We start from the raw sequence: 21505 nt of genomic DNA, 5'->3' as shown, positions 1-21505 counted from the left end.
CGGAAGGATAAAATGGTTAGCATATGTCAAAGCCCTATTAACAGACTTGGGGTATGAAAAGTTTTTCACAGAGCCATTATCCATAAATGAGATCTCAAAGGCGGATCTAAAAAAAGCATGCTTGGCACACTTGCGCCAGGTACGCCTGCTAAAAGAGATAGAGAAACCCTCTGTTCAACAGGGCTTATTAGTTCAGACTGTGTTCTCCATAGAACCTTATTTGATGTACAGACTAACCCAATTTGAAAAATTGTTGCTGACACGTTTTAGACTTAATATGTTTCATCTAATGGTCTTTTTTCCCACTCAAAATGAATGGTCATCAAAATCAATCCCATGCCCTTGTGACTCTGTCTCGAAACAGTCGACCATACATACAACACTCTTTTGTAAATTTTATATAGCACCACGGAGGCGCTGGCTACTGCCCATACTAAAAAACTGGGGCATGCGCCAATGCCGTCCAGCTTATTTGGCGCTTCAGTACCTCGAAGACGAAATAATAGCAAAAGCAATGGCGCTCTTTCTTAAATTCTGTATTCGCCATCGTTTAAATCTTTAATAAAGATGAGTCTTTATATTTGCAGAATAGAGGTCCGATGAAGTTATCGTAAAAAATGCATGTTATGGTCATAACTTTATGAACTGTGACTTTTGTACAAATTGTTTTTCACTGTATAGTAATAACTAAATTTTAAATTTTTTAATTGTTTTTATAAATTGAGAAAATTGTATAAAATGTATTTTATGAACTTTTATGGTATTTCTATAACTATGAAAAACCGAATAAAGTTGGTTTTGATTTGATTTGATTTGAATTGGTTTAATTCCAGCTGGGCGGAAATATACACAACTTGGTTATGGCTATAAAAACCTTTGAAAATAATGTTACCCACCAGAAGGGATTACTCTTAATTACAATTGTGGAGAGATTATCTGGACCGTCTGCTTTGGGTAAATTTAAGGAGGTTATCAGCTTGGCTACAGATTTTGCAGAGAAGCAGACAAATTCCACCTTCCCCATTTTTGGCCAATTATCCCTCACAGTTATGTCCCTGACCTACTCAAGCAGTTTCTGGAATCATACACTTTACCAGAGGAATCTCATTACTACAACCCTTTCGGAACAAATTCCAAAATGTTCTCGAATCCTTCTCCTGGAGGGTGCTTATCATGAGGTCCCAATTAGACAGAGAAAAGGTCTGTTTCTTAGCCCTAACCAAGGCCTCATGCTCGCTTTTTTTTTTATTACAGTTATATCCCTCAGTCGCGTTTATAGGATCCAAAGAGGAACTAACCCTTCCCACTTTCTTTTACTCCATCCTAACAATTAAGCACTCCTTATTGAAATATGGCTGTTTAGAAGCCCAGCATGGCTACGCCTGTTTAGCCTCATTACATGACCTTACTAATGAAATTAAACAATTAACAACCTCAACAATGGTTTTGGAGTCACATTCCAGGATTGTTATACCCGAATTCCTACCAAACTTACAATCATTAAGGATTTGGTACTGCATCAGCTGGACCATATACCTTTCACCTATTCTATTAGTTAAACATTTAGGGAAGGCTTCTTCTTTTGGGATCACCCACTGCCTAGGTGTAGGAGCTATGGCCATTTTGAATCCCCAATGATCACTGCCCCAAATTTTCAACACCTCAAACCATGTGCAGAGGTCGAAGAGCCACGCCTGTATAAACATATAGTCAATTGGACAGTGCTGGTTCCCATGCAAAAAACATTTGGGCTGGCGGTATATCTCCATTTCATTCAGCCAAAGGAATTCGAACGCAGAAAGGAATTTGGTAAATTTCCCTTCTAACTTGGATTGAATACACTCTGGGAAAATTGCATTGGTGATGCCATAATTCTCTAACATATCAGAGACCCCGGACTCCAACTGCACTAGGGCCAGGCGTAGGTTAAAATAGCCTAATAGGAGAGTCGGGGGGCTCCCATGAATTCTTTCAAGCCCATAAGATCCCTCTGGACCACATCTCTTTCCGGTGCTCATCCTGATTTATATAGACCTTAACTACTAAACTACTTTGCCTCAGGCAGCCATCAAACAAAAAAAGATAACAAGCCAATAGCCACTTACTACTTGTCTGGATGATTCTTGCTCCTTTACTGCATTTTGTTGATATTAGTGTCAGAAGCCTGACACTTACCCACCCCCGACCCATTTTGGTTCCTCCTTTCGCAAACTGCATGAACCCACTCCCAGCAACAAAAACAGCCCCCACTAGTACAAAACCGGCCCCCACCCTTCCGGCCCACTGGGGAAACGCTCGGTGTATGCTACAGCCAGTCCGGCCCTGTTCTACTCCCAAATTTTCTTAGTTCTCCAGACCATCAACATTCCAGGATGCAACCCCTAAGTTCGTGGTGCAGCTACTACCTAGTCTACCAGTCACCCCCCACAAGATAGGACACTCTCCCTACCAATGCTTAGACTTGCACAAACCTGTTGCAAAGTGGGATGGGGTCTATCGCTCCCTCTCTTTGTTGGGATGGAATGATTATTTTTAGAGTAACTCGATTATACCCCACCACACGGGAGCGGGCTGGGATTACCTCCCCTTCAATTACCAACTGTAATTATTCCATATTTTGGCCGGCATAATTTGCCTGGAGCGACAATTCTGGAAAAAGGTAACTCTACCTCATTTACAGGCACAATTCTTAGCCCAAGGTTATAGAGCCCGTCACTGGCCGTTTATAACAGGCCCACAGAAACTGAGGAGCTTAAGTTAACTTTCGTGACTTTTTTACCCACTTTTGATTGAATGAAGGCTGCATAGGCTATATCCTTTGACATGATCTCCTCCAATACCATATAGGATGAGAACGCCATTAGTAAACCGGAAATGTTTAGTGGATTCTATTTATTTGCTTTTTCACCCTTTCGGGTCACCTCCAAGTATATAAGTGTTTTACCCTGGGTTCACTACGGAAGGTCTGTACCTGGTCGTGGGCTAAATATCAATCAGGTTGCCAAGTAGCTGGAATTCCATGGCCCTCTGGCATTTTAAAATGTCTTACAGTCTGCAGGAGGAGTGTAATCCCTTTAGTGCTTTGCATAGTGCAACCTCTAGCCTTGGGCCTAGAGCCACCCTGCGGTTCGGCAGAACCTTCTTCTACCTTACATGAAACTCTTTTTATCCCCTCCTTCTTCTTTGTGCCGGCCCTTCTAGTTACCTGATGGCTCTTTGTAGGGTGTAGCTGTACGGTTTGGACTTTAACTGCCTTATGCTTTTGAGTGAGGGTTATTAGCTTTAAACCTCTACTCCTTTCTTTGCTCACATGAAATTGTCCCAGGTGCCAGCTCATATCCCAACCATAATTACACCTCCGCAACAGCATTGGTCTTCTAAATATATTTACAGTAGAACTTCCCTGCTCCCTTTGAGCCGGAAGCTCCTCACTGCCCACAAATTGGGAAACTATCGCCCTTACAAGCGAAGGCATACAAGAATTAACAGATTTTAAGTAAAAAAAGATCACCTTTAATAGGCCAGCATCCACTCTCAAAGACTCATTTGCTGCAAGAGAGGCTTAAAATAGTCCTTGTAATGCTTTTTGCATTAACAGAAGAACAACCAGCATTGGAGAAGGGCCTGACAGTACGGAGTAAAAATTTGCAGCAGAAGTGGTCAAGGTCGGTTGGTCCGCTCCATGGAAAGCCATGCCAGTCGTATAGATCACGGCCAACAGCACGCTCTTTTTCTGGCCGTTTACTGATTCTTCCTTACTTTGTTTGTTCCCCTCTACACTCTCTGCTGTCCCAGCCCTTTCTCCAAAGCTCGCTAACTTAGCTCAGAAGGATGGAACAGACAAGGAGAGGAGGAAAGACGGTGGTGTATCACACCTGGATTTTCAAACAGGTTCGGAGATTCCTTCTCCTGGACTTCTGACAACTCCTGCAGACCACTTACATGGGAAGCCACTTGCCCCACATTTGCGGAATCCTGCAATGATAGGGCTTAAAATGTTATCCCACAAAGTCCTTTTTTGAAACTGCCAGAGTTTTTGCAGATAAATGCACATTTTCGACTGCTGGGGTACATTCGGGTCGGACTAGAATTATTTCAACATGGGATGGAGACTCAAGGCCTAAAGAATCTTGTTGTTTTTGTATTAGATATCATCCTACCTGTTTTTCTACCTATGACTACACCCAAAGGTTTGATGCCTTTTTTCTTTGGAGGAGGCATCTATAAACAGTCTTATATTGGTCACAAAGAGAGTTGCAAGGAGTTCAAAAATCTGATACTTTAATCTCCAATCTGAGCTTCTAGGCTCAGTTGAAAAACATGTCAGCAGGTGAGTGTGTGCTGAGATGCAGCACCATCTCACCCCCTTTAGTAGCCATTGTGATAGCCCTAAGGCTTCCTTGTGACAATGATGGAACAGAGGGCCAAGGGGGACCACGAGCACACTGGAGAGATCTGGTTTATTGCTGCTATACCTTACAGACAGGCTGCCTTGCTCACAAGCAGCACTCGACCAACTGGGCCGCTTTCATGAGTTGGGCAAAGGCAGGGATATCTCTGATGCCTTTGCCTTTCCCACCTGCAGAGGTCTATCGGCTACTTCCATGAACCAGGCTGAGTCTGTCACTAGAGATACTGGGTTGCCTCACCCACTTAAATATCCCTTAGTTAGCCATATGGGATTCCTTTTGACATGTTAATGTGGCGGGCTAAGGGGTGTGTGAGCATGCTGGAGAGTTGTGGTCAGGGCCCTGTTTCCGTTCTAAACTGGCCAGTTGTGACTGCTGTATCTTGCTCAGAAGCTGCACCCGACCAATCTGGCCGCTTCCGTGATCCAGGCAAAGGCAGGGATTCCTCTGCTACATCTGCGTTTCTCACTTGCAAACGTCTATGGGCCCGGGCGCAGGGACAATGCAGCAGCACGGACTAGCCCAAAAGTCTAGTTCTAGCAGGTGGCTCACCTTGCCTCACCAGATATCAGGCGCCTGCCTCCTCCTTCGCCTGTCTCCGCTAACCATCCTCTGCTTCAGCTATTGCCCTCCTCCATTTGCTGTCTGCCGAGCCTCAGCAGGCCACCTGTACCTACAATACTGGAGATGGCAAAAAGATAATGACGGTCGTTTGGCAATAGTGGCAAGGACAGCAGGGGCTGAACAACAGCTGTGTTACAGAGGTCTGGCAGTCCTTGCGATCACAGTTGGCAGTCCATCCTCTGTCTCTCATCCTTTTTCTAGCAGTCCTCTCAATTTCCAAGTTCAAATAAACAGACAACTAATATCAAATCTGTAAACCACAATGACATTTCCATTCTAATGTAGGCTTGCAATTAAACAATTGAGTGAGCAATTACACAAATCCAATACATTTATCAATAAAATAGGGTTGTAACTGCAAACAGCCACTGCGCTTATTTTAAAAATTGATGGGTTCACTCTGTATCTTTATTGCAAACACCACTTAAGCATTCATGTCTAAGAAAACCTTTTTGGGAAACTGTGGTAAAAGGAGAACTCACCCAGTTTGGAGATGGAACAACAGCACAACAAAAAGTCCTCATGGGAATGTCAGTTTACTCTAAAGGTGATTTTCTAAGGAAGTATATTTTCCTACTGTCAACATAATATACAGTATTTATTTATTGAAGGAGGTTGCAGTCAGGTGAATACTTTACAGTGGCAAGTGGTTTTGCCATAAACTGCTTCTTCAAAACCTTAAGGTAAGGTATATTCAGCTTTTTTTTAAATGCCATGTAAAACCAAATAATAATGGTAATTGTCACACCTGTCATCCTTAGGGTGGTCTTCACCCAACTTTTTGCCTGCTTACTTTTAGTTTTTGCTTTATCTCTTTGTTAGCCTTAAGACTCTGAGGACTTTACCACTGTTTCCCAGTGCTAAAGTGCATGTGCTTTTTCTCCCCTTAAAACTTGGTGGCATTGGAATATGCCTGGTGGGCATATTTAATTTACTTATAAGTCCCTTGTAAAGTGGTATACCATATATCCAGGGCCTGTAATCTAAATGCTAGTATTGGGCCAATGGTTGTGCCACTCACACATGTAGCCTTTGAAACCGGTTTCAGACCTGCCATTGCAAAGCCTGTATGTGCATTTTTCACTGCTGTGAGGCCTACTCCGCTCATAGGCTAGTATTGGAAATTCCTTAAAACACTTTAAGCTGTAATTCCTGATTTGGTAGGAGTAGCTAACTCATGTTTCATATTTTTGGAATGGTAATGATAAATCCTCTTTAGTGGTAAAGTTGGATTTACCATTTCTATTTTAGAAATGCCACTTTTAAAAAATGGACATATCTTGGCTTTAAACTGTGCTGCGAATGCCCTCAGCCTGTCTCCAATATACATCCGGGTTGGGCGACTGCTACACTTTGAGCATTCCCTCTAGGCAGCTACAGACATAGGAAGGTGAGACACCTCTGTATTTTGACCACTCATCTGCATTCTGATGGGTCTTCCTGGGCGAGGAGGAATAGGGGCTGACACTTAGACTTTAATATGTAGTGTCCTGACCACACATGCACTGATTCACCCCCACTCTGCTATACTGTAAGGATTGCTCCTTTGCTTTGACTGACTGTTCTGAGGAACTGTTTCTCTGCTTTGCTGAGCTGCCCTGCTAATCACTGCAAGAACTGGTCCCATCTCACTTGAACCCAGTGTGACTCCATGGGCTTGCCTCCTGTTTTCTGAAGTCTCAGGGGTACAAAAGACTTCCTGCAATCCTGCTGGTGCTGCTGGACTCTGCCATCTGTGAGTACTACCCTTGCCTGAGGCCCCCCCTCCAGTTCTGGGCAACAACAGTGGCTTCTGCAGTTGATTTCTGCAAACACCAATGCATCAACCTGACTGCATGAGATATTCCACCACAGCACCCTTGAACACAGAGGCAGCTCTACGACAGTGGATCCACAACCTGCATGCCTTGACAATGACGCACTACACTCACTTCAACGGAGCTCAATAATGACGTGTGACCCCTTTGTGATGCTGGACGATGACGCAGTAGGCTCTCAACATCAACACTTGCTCCAGCCAAGGTATTTCTTCAGCGGGACATGTCCTAGTCCTGTAACCAGAGTGCCCTTCATTGCGGTCGCTCTGAACTTTGGATTTGTAGCGGTCCTTCGTGACCTCAAGTAACCTTTTGAACGCTAGTGACTTTTAATCACTATTTTTGCACTTAATCTTTAAAAATGAATATCTCGACTTCTACTTTTTGGATTTTTGTCATTTTGGTCTCGTTTTACTCAGATAAAGTCTTTTTGTGGAGTTTTCACTGTGTTACTGTGTGTGTGTGTGTGTTGCAAAAACACTTTACATATTGCCCCTTAAGTTAAGCCTGCATGCCTGCTCTGTGCCAAGCTACCAGAGGGTGAGCAAAGGTTAATTTAAAGTGTTTATATAGCTTACCCTGACTAGGATTGTGGTCTCTACTTGGACAGGGTGCAAACCTTTGCCAACTAGACACCCAATTTCTAACAGTAAGCTATTTTATTTTGTGAACAGACGCCTTGACACCAACATTGGCCACCTCCTGCTGTGCAGCATATACAATATTTCTCTTTTATATAATACTAACATGATCACTCACAAGTTGATATCAAAGGTCTAACATATTTATTTGTCAGCGTTTCACACTGTCATATATCAGCAACGTACCACATGGCCTAAATCACTTTCTCTCAAAATACCGCAGACACTTCATAACCCCAAAAATCATCCATTCCCAACAAATTTTACTGAAGTCGTTAATAACCACATTCAATACACTAATGATGTTACATAATTCTGTCTGACAACCTGATTGCTGATCCGATTTTACCTATTACTTCACACTAGATAAATGAGCTGCTCTCACTGTTATAGAAGCATGAAAAAATGTGTGTTTCGTGGGGTACAGGACACATTTAAACTTCACACTTGGTAACGGTGAGCAATGTTTCCCAACTTAGACAAGGTGAGTTACATTTTATTTCTGTCGCTGAGACAGGACGTCAGGCTGGGATAATTGTTTCCAAGTGTTCCCAGCTAGTACTTAGAAAAGGTCCTCAGCTTTGAGCTGCAGCTCGAAATGCTCTAGCACCATCAATTAATCACTTGCAACAAGTCCTGCTCAATGGACCAGGTCTAATTATGGTCAGAAAGTGCTGCCAGCCAGCTGTTCACTGTAGAGTAAACAAGCATTAGCAAAGTCAATAGCTGTGGATTTAATGTTCTATCCTATTCACAGTCAAGACAATAGTGCAAGGCACGCGGAATGGACACAACAAGAGCACAGAGACAGCGTACAGCTGTAAGGACTTCCTTCATGCAGAAGAGAGGAGTTGGAAGGAAACACCCAAAGAACCTATAGCATTAAGCTACACTTTAAAAATCGGCTGGGTAAGACAAGACATGATTGACAAAATCTCAAGTCAGTGGCTGATGAAGGGTGGTAGAAGAAAAACAATGGCTGAAAGGGGTTGAACCAAACTCGCTCCTTGAATATTGTCAGCAAATGTGTTTGACAGCAGCACTGTTACAATCCTGCTCTAAAACGGTGGGCGGTGGTTGGCCTGTTGTGGTAGTATATCAGCCATTTGGCAAAATAGGAACAGTCTCAGAGGGCTCTGCTTTAGTGACTTTGAAGAAAAAAGAAACTGTTGTGCAATTAGGTAGCAAATGGTTACAAAACAGTTGCGGAAGTTGCTTAGAGTTTAACTTTGCATCTTCGCACACCTCTGTTCATTTTGCCACAACCCCCACCACATGAAGAACAATCCAAAAGAGCTGCAAAATGTTTTTGAAGTTGCCAACATTTCCAACCCAATATCTGAGACAAAGCAGATTCGTGATCCAGAATGTCTTGAACATTATGAGCTCATATCAAAGACAAAGTAACTTTATTTGGTTCAGATTAGACCATAAAAGTATAACATACGAAGTTAATACTTTAAATTCACGTGTCCAGTTTATACAATAATATAACTCTTATCCCTATAGCTCAACACCTTAAAATAAAACATCATTACTTTAAAAGGTACTTGAATTTAAGAGTAATTGAATTTAAGAAGCACCATTTTCATTTACAATTCATACCGTTTTCTTATAAAAAATGCAGTTATGATAAAATGTAAAACAGCAGTACAAATAGCAGCAGTAGATGTAGAACATATGAAATTAAAGCCCTCTTGATAGGTGAAAGGGCGAATTTCTTTTAGAATTGGAATGAGGAACCTTGCCCTCGGCTCTTTATAAAGTGTGCAAAACAGCATGAAGTGCATGGTGCTTTGGTGGGCTAACTTGTTGCAGGGACATGGAATGAGAATCTCACACCACCCCACCGGCTCAGAGAAGGCCACAAGAAAGTGCAACATGCAAAGTTGGAACCTGGTAATATAAAATCGAAACTGTACATTCATGGTAAAAGATAGGTAAAATTCTTGTCGTAAAGGGGACCGATCAGAATAGTATTGTAATCCTTGTTGCTGGGGACGATTGGTCGGGACTTGAAAATATGCCTCTTTTATGATTGTTTTCATGTTTTTTTTAATACTGGCCGGACTATCATAGTAATGCCCCAGACCTATTTCATGAAAATTTCCTTTAACATATCGAAGTCATTGGATAAGCAGGGCATTATCGAGGGTCATACAATCCTCAATGATTTTCCTTGAAAACTTTAGGTTCTCTGACTGCCAGATTTTGGACCAAAGGACTAATGGGGCAATATTAATTTGGTCCTCTGTAAAATCCAACCCTACCTCAGAATGACAAGAGGTTGTCGGGCAATTTTTGGGATCATCAGCAGTCTTTTTATGAACTTATTTTTTAAGACCTGTAATTGGCTACTTTTATTGTGACCCCACACTCCTGCCCCAGAGGTTGCAACTGACTGATATTTTGATTTGTATAATGTAATTAATTCCACTACCGGCTTGTGGCCCAATTTGCAAGCAAACCGAAATAAACCCTCTACTACGCGACTAGTATGTTGTACCCCAGCTGTTACAAGGTGGTCCCAGTTCAATTAATTAAAAACATTCCCCAAGTAAGTAAAATTGGACACCTTATCGATGGTCTTGCCCTTAACAGTAAATGTTCTTGTTTTAGCTTGTTACGGGCCACACACCATGATATAAGATTTACTAAAATTTACTTTTAGATCTAATGATAACTTTAAATTTGTAAAAATATTTAAAGATTTCTGTAAACTAGTAACAGTTAGAGCCATTAAAACCGTGCCATTCGCATACGCCAGCAACGGAACTGGGTTGCCTCCGATTCCGAAGAAATCGAATGCCTGTTCTATTAGGGCTGACTCTAGACCATTTGTATACAAAAGGAAAAGAAAAGGGGCCAAAATACACCCCTGTCGAACTCCCTCCATGGAGGCAATAGGCCCGGTCTTCTCCTCCCTGGCCCAAAACGTATGGCAACAGTGGTGGACAAGTGCAGCCGGTGTAGAAGGGTAATTAGGTGTTCCTCGAATCCCATTTTCCCCATCTGATCCCATAATTTCTATTAACTGTGTCAAAGGCACTGGACAAGTCCAGGAAGGCGAGGTGGATTGACCCCTTCCTGGCCCCCATGTACTTGCCCATGATAATGACAAATTGAGGCACTGTCCATTCGTCACCATGCCCCTTCTAAAGCCATATTGTGTTTGGGACATGCACCCAGAGGCTTCTGCCCAAGTCTCGAGGCGCGCTAAAATGACCCTACCCAAAGCATTGGCTGTGGCATCGATTAGAAATATGGGCATTTAACAAGCCGGATAATCTCTATTCCCCTTTTTATACACTGGTACCACTATTGCCTCTTTCCAAGACGATGGGATGGGGCCTACTATTACTGCTCTAAAGACATTAGTTAGGAGGGGTGCCCAGAGTTGAGGCTTATCCTTAAGCAGATTTAAGGGTACCCCATCCGGGCCTGGGGCTTTCAAACGTATCTCCTTCGCAAGCGCATTCTCGATCTCACTCACTGCAAGGGAGGAGCTCAATTAATATGCGGTTGTAAGGTCTATAGGGACGTCCAAGGAAGACTCCTGGGGTGTAATTCCCTTTAAGTTAAATATACTGCAAAAATGGGATTCCCAAACTCAGGTATCATTGAGACCATAACCTTTGCTTCCTTCGCGAAAAGAGGGCAATTTACCTCCCAGAAACTTCTGGAGTCTTTAGGTGCGCTTGCTCTCTCTAGGTCCACCCAGGCTAACCTTCTCAGTTCTTCTTTCCTCTTATTAACTATGTTTTTATAAGCTTGCCTAGCGTTTTTAATTAGTGTTTTATCTCGGAAATTCCATGGAACGCCTTCTTGAGGTCCTTTTGTGCCCTTGAGCAATCGGTGTAAAACCATTTTATTTTCCTGGGCTTCCCCTCTACCAGTTCTCTTTACCAGTTTTGTGATTACATTCCTACAAATTAGTTGGAAGCCCTTTATTACTGTATCTGAGGAAGAATCTTGGTCCAAGCATTCAAGAATGGACAATAAGTTAATTTTAACTATATTGTCCTCGAATTATTATATTACATTTCAATCTCACCCCTTGATTTGAGTTATACTGGAGAGGGCAGCCATCCCCTTTCTCCTCCTGGGCTATTACATATACAGAGCCGATAAGGGGGTTATGATAGCTGGCGTTATTAGGCTCTATCTCAAAGCTATTAACCCAGAGAAAGTATTTCCCGGATATCCACATAAAATAAATGACACTTTTCATTCCTCAACCCCAAATAAGCACGTATTTGAGGGCTGCTAACCAGGTTGTCAATCAAAAGCAAGTAATTTACAGTAATAATAGCATTTAAAGCGTCACCCTGCGGGGTGTGTACAAAATGCATTACCGATTGCCCCTCCGTGTCTTATAACCCACACACTCGTGGTGAACTGTCCTGGCATAAAGAACAATTAAAATCCACCACCCAGTAAATACACAGAGGCTGCCACTTCCCCACGATCCTATCTATTTCATCCTTAAGGGTATCAATAATTTCACACCTGTTATGATCAAAAACATTATAATACCAATTTATCAGTAACGTCTTGGACTGAAATAAATCTGAAATCAGAATAAGTTGATACCAAGAGGAATGATAGCTAGTCTCTGGTTTGAAGGACCCATATTTGACAGAGATTTGGGTCGCTAACCCTCCTTTTGCCCTCCCTACTGGTGAGGCTGTTGCATGAACATTGAGAGAATAGCAACCATCTAACTCAATGTTCTCCCTGCACCATGTTTCCTGAACACAGATGATATCGAAGGCCATGACATACTCTAACCATACCTCATCCTCTAGTTTTGTGAGGATGCCTGTGATATTCCAGGAAACAATTCTAATCAAGCCAACTCTATGTCTCTTTATCACTGGAGCTTCTCGGTTACTGGTAATAGCAAGCCTAGTAGGCATAAAATCCTGGTTATTCCCCCCTACTCCAGAATTAGATGTAAATTGTGGAGTGGATAAATCGGCCCCGGTCTCTATTCCATGTGAGTCGCTACAAATAATAGATATATTCTTTCAGTTGGGTTACGACCTTCCCTTTATTCTTACCACTACTTAAATGTTTTTTTACTACTTCAGGCTCTCTTCCTAATGGCCCATCTGGTGATACCATCTTATCTGGGCTACTAGGGTCGGGAGGTAGTCAATCTATGTCAGTCAGGCCAGAAAGTGCATCAAATCTATTAGGATGGGCCCATGTACAATATTGAGGGAGGGGAGGTCCATTCAAAATGTTGGGGGCGTAACTGTTGGCTCATAGAGGCCCCCTGTTGGTAAGGATAAATATAACCCAAAGGGCAGGCATGTATCTGCTCCACAGGAAAGTCCCTGAGGTGCCGAAGGGCAAGGCCAACACATGCCCTATCATTAAAATTCAACACCACACAATCACCCTATTTTTAGTTGTTTTTCCCCAACCAACTCACCCGCCTTGCCATGATGATATGTCTGTGCCAATTTGTCCAAGCCTGAATTTTACTAGAACACCAATGAGCAGATTTACTGATAAGGCTCTGCCAACTTTCATAATGTCATAGTGGTAGATAAGGGAGCCCTGTCAAGACCAAGGTATAGGGTTTGCATCCCAGGGGTAAGTTTAGATTAGTGTTATCACCCTGGCTGCTTGGCAGATCGGGCACAGAGCCAGTTATGGGCCTTTTCTCTATCGATAGGCTCTGCCCGCTAAGCCTGTCTGAAGTTAAACTGTTAATGGACCCTCTCCCCCCGTTAGGGTCCACACCATGACCGGGTGCCATCGCTGACGGTGCTCTTAGGTGGTTCAAGCTATTAACCCTGTCATGGTCAAGATCCGATGGGTTAAACACATTATATATAACTATGGGGCTATTTGTTTGTGCCCTTCCACCCCCGGGAGCGCCATGGGGAATGTTAGCTCCTCTCTAACCAATGCCATTTGCTAAGTCACATTTTTCTCTTTGTTTACTTTGTGTGGGTATGGTCCCTGGGTCAGTAATGATTGATCAAGCTGCTCCTCAATCCGACCCAGGCAGGACAGAAAAGGCTCTAAGGAGTCCAACATAATTTTACTAATGCTGTCTAACATCGTGTCCATTTCAGTCTGAGACCTTGTAAGCCCAACTCACCCCCAACTATCTCCCCATTGGTCCTGAGGGGTTTTGCCTTGTTCTCTTGACCTTTGGCAAATGGCACGACAATCCGCTCCCGTTGGGTCAATACACTTCCTTTTGGTAAACAACCTTTACAACGCAACTTTTACCACGCAGTGCCTTTACGACGCAACTTTTACAACGCAAACCATTACAACGCATTGCGCTGGGGGGGCGCTCTAGGATAGGGTATAGGTTTAATGTACTATCCAACACCTTCCCTACTATCCACGGGGACTGGAGTTGGAATAGTAAATTAAACTATTCACTATCCAGCGCCCAAAAGCGCTATGCGTTGTAATGGTATGCGTTGTAAAACTTGCGATGTAAAGGTAGGCGTTGTAAAAGTATGCGTTGTAACGTCATACATCCCTTCCTTTTAGACCCCGCCGTGCTCTGGTCCCGCATAGATGTATGTGTTGCAACTTCTATTCCCTTTGGCGCTCCTTCTGTAGCACCCTGGCTCTGGATGATAACAGTAGGTGAACGAGGGTGTGGGGGAAGTGCCAGAGGATCAGGGGGCATGGGGCTAATTAAAGTCTGTGCTCAGAAAGTTCAATTTCTTTGTTAATAGCCCCCACTGCCTTCTGTAAAAACCCATCTAGAGTAGCGTCTGTACTTTTCACAGCGGGCGTGGGTTTCTTGATGGAACAGTGCTTAAATCCGAATACAAATCAGGGTTTAGTAACAATGGGAGATATTACTGCAATAAGATGCCCTCACGCCTCCTTACTTGTGGTTGTGCCGACACGTTGTCTGGTGGGGCCAAGAGGGGTGGCCCTGCCCGCCCTCTTTCGGCAGCTGATGGGTGCAGATTGGCCTGCCCTTGGCCCAGGCATGCCCGCGCGCGTCCCATGTTGCTGGAGCCCTGGAGAGATGTTGTAGGCGCCTCAAGGTGTGAAAAATGATGTTGCCGGCTATGCTTCCGCAGGGCACGCAGGGGAGTGTAGTCCTGCACTCTCCCGGTCCCCTTCCACTCGGGTCCCCTACGGAGTCAAGGCAGCAAACGGTGGCAATAGCAACAGGGCTACCCGCACTGGGGGAGCCCTAGGGAAATAATGAGGTGACTCGTGGCGCGAAAAATGACATTGGCGGCTACGCTGCCGCAGGGCAGGCCAGAGAGTATAGTCCTGTACTCTCCCATTCTCAGTCTCCTTCCACTCGGCCCCCTATAAAGTCAAGGCAGGAAACGATGGCAACAGCAACAGGGCTAACCGCGCTGCAGGAGCCTTGGGGAGATGTTGTAGGCGCCTCCTAGTGCAAAAGATTAAGTTGGCAGCTACACTGCCTCAGGGCATGCCGGGGAGTGTTGTCCTACACTCTACCCGTCCCGGTCTTCTTTCACTCGGGCCCCCTACGGAGTCAAGGCAGCAAACGGTGGCAACAGCAACAGGGCGTCATATCTTCTTCACAGTCACCTAGTAGATTATCTTTTCAAGCAAGTTCCAGTGAGAGTCAAGATGGAGTAACTGTGCACTTCGAACTCCTAAAAAGAATCACAGTTTCATCATACATTTTTTTTTTATAGTAGGCTGTATGTGGTACTGAAGAAAAAAGCTTACTTATGGAAATCTGTTCTATTCTATAAGAAATGTTTACCAATAGCCTGTTGAAACTTTCCTGAAAGAATGGCACCCCCTCAATGTCAAACTTATCCATGTTGAATGCAGTTATGTCAAAAAGATTTACTGCAATCCTTCTTTCAGAGGATCATATATCCTTCATGGTTTCCATTTTATGGAAGGAACCGTTGTTCTGCCTTCGTCCTACACTAGGTGAAAGGAAGCAAATACATTTCTGTAGGTTTTACTCCTTTTAATGTGCTCCTTCGTCTATGACTGGCAGGGAAGCAGGTTAACAACAAACTGGTGCATTTTCCAATGATAACATTCCACAGCCCAGACTATGATGTAATCCTTCCAGACACAAGATGTACATTCCAACTGAAAACTCAACACATCTTCCTCCTATACAAACTGCACACAGGAACCTTGTAAAAAAAATTACACATATAATATCACACTTATAAACACAACCAGACAATATCAATAACTTCACTTGTATGCAAGATAAATAATATAAATAACACATGTTATGTGAATACACAAGAGATTCATAAAGAATACATTTTCATACCTGCATACACACAACCTTTTTTTACTTATAATCCTGCAACTTAACAAGCACAATTTGTTTCCTTGACGATCTTCTAATAACATTTCCCTGTGATTCCTTCAAATCCTCTTTTCTTGGGGCAAGAAAAATTACTCCTTCCTTTACCAAAACAAACTTTCTTGAGCCAGACAATGTCTTCTTCCTTCACCATTAACTTTCTAGCAGCACTCCACAGCCTTTCTAGCATCACTCTGCAGCCTTCCTCCTCTCCCTCACACCATTCAAGGTCTCCTTAGAAGGCATTTCCTTCTGCATCGAATCTGGTTCAATTTTGTCCCTGGAACTCTTCCTTTCATGATGACAAAAGGTGACAATTTGGTGTCTGAGTTAGGAGTAATGTGAATTACCCACAATAATTTTCTCACCTCCAGCATCCAGTCTAAACCATTCACCAATGACAATTCCAGGGCTGATATGATGATATTGTGATGTGCTTATTCCCAAGCCCTTTAAGGAATTAGTTAAACTCCAGGGAGACAAATTGTGGACCACTATCAGAGAGAATTTCATCTGGCACATGTTCTCTCAAAAACTGAACAACTTCTGCAACATACCCTTCACTGTGCATGAAGTGATGTTATTCACAAACGCAACTTCTGGTCATCTAGAATGATAGTCAGTCACCACAATGCCATACTTGACCTGACTGTTCCCTAGACCTAAAGGATCAATTAGATATATGGGCAACTTGGACCATGTTTTCTCATGCATAGCGACTATACTCACACAACTAGGAATTGTCACCTGTGTTTTATCACTGGCCACACAATACACACATTCCCTGATGAAATGTTTCACTTCCCTGTCCATTCCAGTCCTGCAAAACATGTCCTTCAGACTCCTCGAAATGGCCCTCATTCCTATATGACCTTCATATGCAAAAGCCACCACTTCAAATTCTCGGGAACAACTAGAACATCTGACCTATACAAAAACCTCTTGAGTACTGACAGCTCATGGCCTATATGTCTGCATACATCCAAAATGACATGCAACATATTGCTGCTTGACCATCCGTTATAACATAAGTCATTACTTGCTTTAAAGAACAGTCCTGCGTCAAAGCTTCCACCCAATCCTGCTCAATGATAGCCTCCATGACTGCACTTGACAATTCATTGAACGCAATCTCATCATTATCCTTCCAGGTTGTTTCACACCTCTGACTCAGTCTCAACTTGTAAGGGTAATCTCGAAATGCAGTCAGCCATCACATTTTTAACACCAATAATATACACCATCCATTAACAGTAATTCTGTAACCTGTACTGCTATTTAGCAATTCTCTGTGAGGATCTACCCGTTCCTTTTGTAGTAAATAGATCAACCAAAGGATGTGTGGTCAGGTTGTGCATCAAATTCTGATCCCCACAAATACTGACGAAATTATCTACACATCACCAGCAAGCTAGCACCTTACGCTCTACCACAGGACAAGATACTTCAACACCCCTTAGACTCTGGCTAATGAAAGCAACAACTTTGTGATTTCCATTCTTTCTCTGCATTAAGACAGCCCCTCACCCATGCTGGCTGGCACCTGTGAACACAACACTGGAATTCTTGGTACCAAATGGTTTAAGCCTGATGGTTTAGCCACCACACCTTTGATTTCCTCAAACTCACAGTTATGCTCCTCATTCCATACATATTTTTCACCTTTCATGAGGAGAGCACACAAAACACGTGTTCTCTCTGTACATCTTGAAATGAATCGCACATAGAATTCCATAAAGCCCATAAAGGATCGCAACTGGTCCTTGCCTGCAGGAACAGCAGCTTCGACGATGGCCTTCACAAAATACTTCTTTGGTTCCACTCCTTGCACAGACAACTTGTGCTCTAAATACTCCACACTTTCCAATCCAAATTTGTATTCCTCGGACTTCAAGGTAACAGCCTTCTCTTCCAAAATGGTTAATACTTGAGCCAACTTGCTGTCATGCTCGGTTTTGTTCTCTGCATACACCAACAGATCATCTTGGGAACAGGTAACTCCACCCACTCCTCTAAACATAGTTTCTATTAAGAGCTGAAAAACACCAGAAGCGGAGGCCAACCCAAAAGGCATCCTCTTGAATTGGAAGGCCCCCAGGAGTAACAAAGGAAGTCAAATGTCGAGAGTTCCAATCCAAGACGACCAGGTGGTAAGCAGAGGCCATATCCAGAGTAGAAAGTACTTTGGCTTCTTTTACCAGGAAAAGCATTTGGGTGATGTTGGGTAAGCGATGTCAGTCAACCCGAATTCTAGAGTTCAAATCCCTCAAATCTACACACATACGGAAACTGCAGTTGAACTTCCAAGCCAATTCAACAAAAGACAACCACACCGAACCCTCTATGGGCTCAATTATGTCTTGTGTGTACAATGTGTCCAATTCTTCTTTTAATTTCAGTCTAATCACCAATGGAATTCTTCTACCCTTATGCACTACAGGTTCTGCTCATACCTTGAGTTGTATCTTGAGCCTGAATCACCTTACACTTTCCTAACAAATCAGTGAATACTTTATGAAATCTCTAATCCCATTCACTCTCTTCCAGAGTCCACATAACCATACCTTCTTCAAAAGCACATGTTAAGAATTATTCGGTTCCAAAATCATTTCCAGATTTTGTTGTTCTAACCAACCCAGTAAGGTTGACCCATACTTAGTTGCATACACAGTGGCATTCAACGTTTCCCGTTTGAAAGATTCCATAGTATCAAACTTGCGCACAACCTCTATGAGCTTCACATCATACACTACAGGTTTGATGGCAGATTTCCTGATTGCAACATCCTTGTTCTGAAAGTATTTCCAGTCCTCTTCTACAATCAGCTTAAAAGGTGGCCATGAGTCTTCCATCATGTTTACATACACACCTCCAACATAGACACAATAATGGCTCCTGACCACGGAGATATTTGCAGAGACATTCTGAATCTGTTTTACGCCATACTAAATGACACTTTCATCATTTGATTCCAAGAATCTAGAATCATCCACAGTGCTAACAACTTTTTCTTTCTCCTTTTCCTTCTCCTACCCTTTAAACTTACATACTTTAGTGAAGTGCTTTTTTTTCTTAAAAAATTCACATAATTTGTAAATAGCGGGACAAACAGTTGCATTTCCCAAATGACTGACACTCCCGCACCTGTAACATTTCAAATTCTTAGACTTGACTTTGCGATCTTCTTGCTGTTTTATTCCCAAATTGGCCACTACCTCTTTAGATGATTAGGTTACAGACATTTGCGTCTTATACAACGCTGTGCTTTTAATGCCTTCAGGTAACTCTATAGCCTTGTTAAAGGTGAAATTGGGAGTGGTTAGCAAAACTTCTGGAATCTTCCTGTTATTAGTTTGCTCCACTTCTTGATCCCTGGTCAATTCGTTTTCGAAGTCTTTGTACTTGATGTTGATGCTAAGGTTCTTAGAGCACCCACATAACTTTCCACCGATTAACCAGGCAATTGTGTCGTCTGTAGGACTTATGTCTTTCCAGAACCAGGTTTTATGGGGTTTTAACCTCACATCTAACATTTTAAGTGCAGACGCATATTTAACTTCCACATCCCCTTTACCCATTCCAGTCTGGCGTGCAAGATGCTTTAATGTCTTCCTACCTCCCGGCCCCAAACTGTGCTTTTTGGGAGTAAAATCATCCCCATCAATAGCATCCAAATATGACTCAAAACCCTCCTTACATCGTTCCCAATCTATGGAAGGATGTCCAGGCCTAGGAAGAAATGAAAGTGGAGAAATTATACTAAGCTGCATATTCCGAAAAAAATGTTGTGAACCTCCCCAAATGACATGAGTATTAAAAGTATGATTTCAACAACCACCTTAAGTTAACATATAAAGCTTAGTGTGTACTTTTATAGATCAGTACGGCATAAAGCACAGTAGCTATGCCCACATGCCACTACAAATCACAGAGTGCGCGAAATACCCCAAAGTACCAGATTAAGGGGTAGGCTGTTCCTGGATTAAATGGAAGATTACGGTTTGTGCATCACCAAGCCTACCAATATGGCCCCTACTCACCTGGCCAGTCATACGCTAGACCACAGGTACTCATAGTACAGCTCGCGGGCCGCCAGCGGCCCGGCAAGCCTTCATTGGCGGCCCGCTGACCTTGCCTCGCATTTTGCATTTCCTGACCTAGGAGTAAACAGAGAAGATGGCCGGAGCATATGCAGTGAATACGTATTCACCACGTATGCTCCTGCGGCCATCCTCTGTGTTTACTGCTGGCCTCTGATTGTGTGCCCGTCTCTGTGATGTCACGCACGGCACCGGCAGGTAGAACAGGCCCTTTAAAAGTCAGCTGTAAGCGCACCCCTCTTACAGCTGACTTTTAAAGGGCCTTTTGGGAAGCTTCCTGTGTCCGTGGTGCCGATGACGTTCTCTCCGCCCGCAGCCTCTTTTCTTCGGCCCCAGTCTCTTCTCTTCAGCCTGCAGCCTCTTCTCTTCGGTCCGCAGCCTCTTCTCTTCGGCCCGCAGCCTCTTCTCTTCGGCCCGCAGCCTCTTCTCACCCCTGCAGGCCTCAGGACGGCTAAAGGGATGTATTAACCCCCCACCCTAGAGGCACAAAAGTCAAACTTTGTGCTGTTTACACATGTGATGTGTGTCTTTTTTTATCTGATTAAAATATTGTTAACAAAAACCTACGGAGGTCCAATTAGTGCCAGGTTTAGAATCCTATCTAGGGCGTTAACTCCTGTTTGCACCTGAAATAAGTATTGCGCGCACATGGGAATGACAATCTAATCATTTCAGCACTAGTGTTATCAATTATCTTTTTCTTGACACCCCATCATTTTCTTTACTGTTATAGGGCACTTTGACGTGCAGGTTTTCGTTGCTTCCCTTCTATGTAAGGAACGTTGACTCCAGTAATTCACTGGCTTTCCTAGGGCACTATCATTCATTATTTCCAGTCTTTTCTAAATCACACGCTTTGTGACCACAAAATCAGGAGTGATTAATGCATTTAAGTTACCATGCATTTCGAAATGTTTATCTGACTTGCACAGTGCAAAGACAGAGTGTGTGAAAGAGACATCGGTCCTCTTCCGCTTTGCAATTTGGAATGGTATGTATCCACAGCCTGCAGCCTCAAGTGAGATCATAAACTAATGAACAGATACCAACGCTCGTTTTGGAGTGATGTCTAATACACAAAGTAGAATCTATACATGAGAACGGTGGCGGGCAGCCTCGGACATAGGGGGCAAGGGTCCAGGAGACCACTGCAAGCTCCCACTAATGCAAGTCAAGTCAAAAAGGCTTTATTTCGATAATAAAAAATTATCATAAAAGCTTCACATAAAATTCATGAATACATTGAGAACAGCCAAAGTTAAACAGAGTACTAAAAGAATCTATGCATGAACAGTTAATTTTTAAAAGAAATTCAGTGTTTTTTTTGTTTTTGTTTTTTAAATCACATCATAAATTAATTAAGAAAGAATTAAACAAGTGATTTAAGCCTTTTGGCTCGGATTGACCAAGCCCATGATAAAAATTTGGCAAGAGCACAAGCATAGGTGATACGGCAATCAGACATTAGTATACATATTGCGTCTGAGTGGCACCTAGTGCCCAATTGGCGACATAGATGTTTAAGCCAAATCTTCCTAGGTAAAGTGTACTCTCCACATTCGAACATGAAATGTGCCACTGTCTCTGGCCTAACTAGACA

The 21505-nt window shown here is 43.0% G+C and overlaps 1 protein-coding gene across 14 annotated transcripts in view; it reads right to left on the bottom strand.

Annotated features, from left to right (window-relative positions):
• Positions 1-21505, bottom strand: part of PPFIBP2 (PPFIB scaffold protein 2) — a 1415596-nt gene that overhangs the window by 621630 nt on the left and 772461 nt on the right. The window lies entirely within an intron of this gene.

Source organism: Lissotriton helveticus, chromosome 3_1 (genome assembly GCF_964261635.1).
Source record: "Lissotriton helveticus chromosome 3_1, aLisHel1.1, whole genome shotgun sequence".
NCBI lineage: Eukaryota > Metazoa > Chordata > Amphibia > Caudata > Salamandridae > Lissotriton > Lissotriton helveticus.
The sequence above is the reverse complement of the archived record's forward strand: the minus strand, read 5'-3'. Positions and strand labels throughout refer to the sequence as shown.